Consider the following 6,506-nt stretch of genomic DNA (forward strand, 5'->3'; position numbering starts at 1 on the left):
CACACACACACACAGTATCCCTGGTTCTCAAGTTGAGGTAAGAAATGAATGAAATGCTATTTATGTGAAAATATTATGAGCATACATTGTATTTCTCCCGAAAATGACAGCAGACAAGCAATCATTTACTGCTTCATACAAGTGGAGTGTGTGACTGGCTTTCTTTCATTTAAATTATAGTTACAGGGAAAATTTAATGTTGCTCAAATCTTATGTGACTGTGCTATGTGGGGTCACTTAAAGTTTGCTGTCGCTTCCTTTTGGCATGTTTTTCATCACAAAACAACTCTTATTGTAAACAATCTTTCTTGATATCAAAGAAACAATGCTGTGGAATGATTATAAGTACAACACATTTCTTTGAATATTTGTATGAGGGTCATACAGAATGAAAATGACCATTTAGTTATACAAAACAGATTATTTATTGGAAAAAAAGTACTGTTACATATAAGAAGCAACCTTCATTTTTCTACACAATCTCCTTCTAAATTTGTTGTATCTGGTCACGAACTTCAACATTACCATATTATACTCCACTGCCACCAGTTCATTAAGCCAGGTGGTCAACACAAATCGTTAATGTGACGCTAAGAAAACTATGGTGAGCCATTCTACATAGGAGGTGAGAAATGTCTTCTGGAGGAATTTTGCTTCTTCATGACAATGCTTGCCACCACACTGTTGCTGCACCTAAGAAAATGCTGGGTCAAATGAGATGGGAAATTTTTGATTATCCACCCTATAGTATGATTCCTACACCCTACAGTATGGCTCTTAGTATTTTCCATTTATCCCTAAGCTGAAAGATTTGTGGGCAGTAAATATTTTGTAAGTGGTGAAGAGTTGGAGAATGCAGTTACTGACTAGTTTAATGAACTGGCAACTGTAGAGTATATAACATGGGAATTCTGAAGCTCATAACCAGATACAACAAATGTTTAAAGGCAGGAAGGTATGTTGAGTGGTTGGTTGGTTGGTTTTGGGGAAGGAGACCAGACAGCAAGGTCATCGGTCTCATCGGATCAGGGAAGGACGGGGAAGGAAGTCGGCTGTGCCCTTTGAAAGGAACCATCCCGGCATTTGCCTGGAGCGATTTTAGGGAAATCACGGAAAACCTAAATCAGGATGGCCGGACACAGGACTGAACCGCCGTCCTCCCAAATGTGAGTCCAGTGTCTAACCACTGCGCCACCTCGCTCTGTTGAGTGGTGAAGGAAGCTTTATGTATGTTACAAAACTGTTTTTTCTTATCAATAAATATTGTATTTTTAATTTTGTAGAACTAAATAGTCTTTATTTTCTAGCTGACCTTCATATTTTTAACTCCTTGACATTACTGGTTTGACCCATAATCAAATCTCAAAAATGTGATCCTGTATCTGAGTAATATTTTTTTTTAATATTGCATGGTCAGTGATCTACAAGGGCACCGATTCTCCTGCATTGCACATTGGATGCATAACAAACATGAAAAATACTTTAGTGCAGCTACAGCTTTTTCACAGTTTCCTTCTGAGGTATGTGTATGTAATCATTATTATTGTGGTACATGATCCATCAATTGTGTACACATTATTTCAGCGAAGTATAACAACACTGTATGATTTGGTGCCTACACTACCTAACTCCGTTGCTATAGGATGTTATGGGTGTGTTCAGTGAAATACTTGTATTAGTGGTAATGCAGTTATGACCCACTTCAACAAGAAAAATAGATTAAAAATTAGTTAGGATTTGTGTGTCCATGTGTGGGATAATCTCCACTGCAAAATATTGATTCACAAGCAGTGACTATTTCGTTTTTCCAATGTCAGTTGCGGATAGTGGATATACATTTCACAGAAATATCATGAACAGTTACACTAACAGTCATCTGTGAAACATTTTGAACAGGGAATACGTTCGAAAAACTGAGTTCATTTGCACTTACAGACTTGTGAAACAGAGTGCAAAGCTTGAAATCAGGAACAAATACTACTACTACTACTACTACCACTAATAATAATAATAATAATAATAATAGCTTTAAAAAACATGTTGCCCACCACTGGATTAACCACATAAATTATGAAAATGAGGCTGAAAAATCAATGGTTACCTCCAGTTTCTAAGATGTATGGAAATTTATTAGACTTATGTTAGTATTATAATTCCTATTACTTTGAATGTCACGATGTTACTAAACTGTAGCGTATAAACCTGACACATAAGTTACATCATTTTTTGAGATGTGATATATACTTTAATTATTGTACCTTACCATGTTTATGTGTTACTGTTTTCTATTTCTATGTACATGACTTTTCCCATGTCTTTGTTACACCATTCAACATAATATTCTTTGGACCAAACTACATAAATAAATCAAACATACAGCAAACTGTAATGTCCACTCCAGGAAACACATTAAGTATTGTGACTAAGTTTGCCTCATGAATTGAATATTCCATCAGTTTTTGGAGTGCAGCTGGGATATTATTAATTCTTGTACCTATATTGTGGCTTCCACCCTCTCAACCATTTTAGGTTCATCACTTGCAGGACTTTTAAGTACTTTACATTACGGAGTAAATGTGTATTGGTTGAGCAAGAAGAAAGAAATGTTAAGTCTACAGCCTTTTTACTGTACATAGGAAATTTTTCATCAAAAATTGGAAGAATAATGAAGAAGCATGAAGTAGATGTGATCGTTCCATCCATCTACGAAGACAGCAGTTTTTCTAGGGTCTGTGAAGGATGATCTGATGTTATGAAGGATGACTATACACAAAATTCCTTGTGAGTGGCATAAAAAGTATATAGGACAAATGACAAGCTCTGTAAAAGAATGTTGCATTGAACAGCAGTGAAACACTCACTCTGCAGTGGTTTAGCATCATATTTCCACTGTCCAGAAAAATTAGGATACTGGTCACAACTTCATCCTACTTTGTTTCAGTGGTCAAGAAAGCTGTAGAAATACAATTAGCAGACAACTTGCTCAACTGAGACTAGGGTTTCCTGTCTGAAAAATTATGGAAAAATCTTTATTTTGCATATGTGATCTCAAAGGCAATCTTGTTTTATATCTACACAGCATGGCATTCCAACATATGCCATTTTAATCAACAACCAAATACTTTGTCATCACTGTGGATTCATTGATTCTTCAATTGCTTTGTTAGGTTGACAGCCAAAATATCAGTATAAGATTTAATAATAGCCTGCAAGCTCTCCCAACAGATGATGAACTATGTGAAGTATCATTGGTTGGAACCAAAGTAACCACTAACTACCAGGGAAGGAAGAGGAATTAAAACACAGTCTACATCTGGTGGTGCTCTGAAGCACAGTTTGAGTCTGCTTATGAGAAAATTACTCCAAAAAGGAATATGAATTTTTTGTGATCCTTTAGGACTTGTGTGGGTGATATAGGCAAGGTTTTTGTGTTACTCTATAAAACTGCAAACTGTTTTAGAATAAAGAAATCAGTACTATTCTCATGGGTTATTAGGAGATAGAATGGAGTTCTTTTGTTTAAATGTCCAGTCTCCTTGAACGTACAAAATATGTGGGTGCCATTTTACTTGAGGTTGTTTCATTGTACCTTGACACGATATAAACTGTCACCTACAGGCTGTTGTGTAAACTGAGGCAAGAATTCATACTTAGTATCAAGTTGCACATACCACGCTGACACAGATTAGCAACACAGGTGACTTTGCTTAATGTCTCAAAAATATTAAAACCATTCACACCACTCAGTTTTTATCACAGCCAATGTGTAAACATTCAACTGGATGTAGGACTGTAATTTCCATCCTTGAACATTGAAGAACTGTTAAGGTACCAGTACATATGATATACTGCAGTATGTTCTATGAATTGCTAATTCTGAAGCCTCCAAAATGGAAATTTTGAAACTAGTCATAGCTTAATGAATGTTATATGAATTACATAGGCAATTAACTTTGTTTTAGAAATACTCTGCTTACAGAGAGAATCTGAAATGTAAATGTCACCACAAATACTCTCCTTATTAGCCACTATGAAAAACAGAATTACGTTCCTGTAGTACTCTGCCAAAACAGCCACGCAATCATTGTTATAAAACTGTTTGAGCGAAGAAAGAAAACTAATTTTGTGTCATATCCAGACCAAAATTCTTCTCTGAGGGGCAGAAATTATTAAATAATATAAAGAAGCCATAGATACTCCAGAAAAAAGAAAAAATAGGAAAACAAGGCTTTTTTAACTTGCAAACCTCATGCAATTGTTACTATGACAAAACTGCCCTGAGAACTTAAAAATGATTTTTTCCTTCATGGAGGTGCACTATCATCTTGAACTTATTGAAAGGAATTGTTGCCACTTGATTGCAGATTGTTATTAATTTATTTCACAAAATCATGATTTGAGTTCTATAGTCATTGTCAATTGGAATTTGAAATATCAAAAAATGTCTAACTTGCCTAAAATGACATGTCATTCTTGAAATACATTTATCTATTAATAATGTTCAGGACAGTTCATGAGGCACATCTTTTTCATAGAAGGGAGTCAGAAGCAAAGAGGTATTGGTACACTTCTTGTACTTTTGAGAAAAACAGTGTGTAGCATTTTCTGTTTGCTTCTTGGAACAAAAGAAAATTATGAATTAAGAAGAATGTGATTCATGCTTTCCCTGTAATGTTTTGTTATTGGTTGTTATCAATTCAGTTATCAAAAACTGCTATTTTTAGCTATAACAAAGCATTTATGTAATGCTACATGAACACCATTCCTTTTGTGGCTTACAATAAGAAAGAATAAGAAATAATAAGAATGGTCACTATTGAATGTGGTTTTCACCATCTGCTTTACTTCCCTCTATTCATAAACCACAAAAGGGTCAATTAGATAACATACTACACAAAAAATCAGTAACCCTTTATGAACGTAACTGTTTCATGACATACTGTAATTATTTTGGTTTTCATTTACCATAGAGCACAGACTGGTTTTTCACTTTAATTTGTTTGCCACAATTCTACATGCCATACTATGCTTTACACAAACTTATTTTCTGCGAAATTTCACTTCTACCCCCTTGCTTCTGACCCTCTCATACGTAATGTAAACTATTTTCTTATAACATATATAGGAAATATTGAGTGCAATTTCGTGTAAATAAGGAATGAGACAGTTTTTGACTACATATTGTGTAATGATTAAAACTGATTCAGCAGATGTGCACTACACGATTTAACTGTTCAGTCCCTAGTGCTAAGTCATCTTCTCTGGAAAGGAAGACAAAGACAGACAGAGACAGACAGACAGACAGACACAGAGAGAGAGAGAGAGAGAGAGAGAGAGAGAGAGAGAGAGAGAGAGAGAGAGAGAGAGAGAGAGAGAGAGAGAGATATGGCAGTGCAGAATAGTGAAGGATAATGTACTAACAATTCTTTGGTGAGAGATACACAAGGCACAATGTGGAACTGAATGAATATATTCTTACGATGTTTGCAATAGCTAAAATCTTAAATGTGAATGAATGCTTTCCCAGGGTATACAGCTGGTGAAGAGTTCTTGGGCTTCCAGCCAGGTGGTGGTGGTGTCTTCAAACTGCACCTCACCACAAGATGTCACTTGTCGAAACGTCGCAGTTTGAAGACGCCACCACCTGGCTGGAAACCCGAGAACTCTTCACCAACTAAAATCTCTTATTCATTAATGCCACATAACTAAAGAGGTGAAAAACTTGTCAAAGAAGGTTACATTGCCATAACATATACAGTATTTGAAAACTGAAACTTAAGTCTTTAGGAAGATTGTTCATGTTACCGTACTCCCCCAGTAACTCAGATAGCACTGTGAATGTGTTTGACTGCTGAGCAAACATATTTTGAAAAATGGACACAGGAATATGTATAACGAACTAATTATGTAAAAATGATCTAAATTATTAAGAATTTTCATGAATCTGTGAGAACAGCTTTATATGGATTTGTGAATTTTGATCTCATTTGTATTAAGTATTTTAGCTTTTCTTTTACTTGAGGAAAGAAATATTTTGGAGTTACTCTGGCAGACCCACATTTAACAACTAGGAAAGTAATGTTTGTGTGACATTTAACTCATATTTATCTCTGTCAGCAGAGCTTGAGACCCACAACCCACCCATCTGGTTGTACTCGTGGTTCTGAACTGTTATCAAACCACTGAATACAAGCAGAGAACCAAACTGGAAATATTTCTTATGACAACTGATAGTCATCTACTCAGCATACAGTAAACCAAGAATATAGTGTGAATCTAATCCTGGGCATAGCATCTGCACTGAGACACGTAAGTTTGTAAGGTCTTTAACAAACTATCTTAAAGTGACAGAGATTTCAGTTGCTATTTTGCTTTGGCTATACTATGGATTTCAGAAATACTACTTAAATTTGAAATGTCTTTTGTTTCTGCATGTGTATTTTATATGAGAGACAGATATGATTATAATATAGATGTACAGCTAAGATGAATTAAATTTGAAGGAT

The sequence above is a fragment of the Schistocerca americana genome, chromosome 9 (genome assembly GCF_021461395.2).
Source record: "Schistocerca americana isolate TAMUIC-IGC-003095 chromosome 9, iqSchAmer2.1, whole genome shotgun sequence".
Taxonomy (NCBI): Eukaryota; Metazoa; Arthropoda; class Insecta; order Orthoptera; family Acrididae; genus Schistocerca; species Schistocerca americana.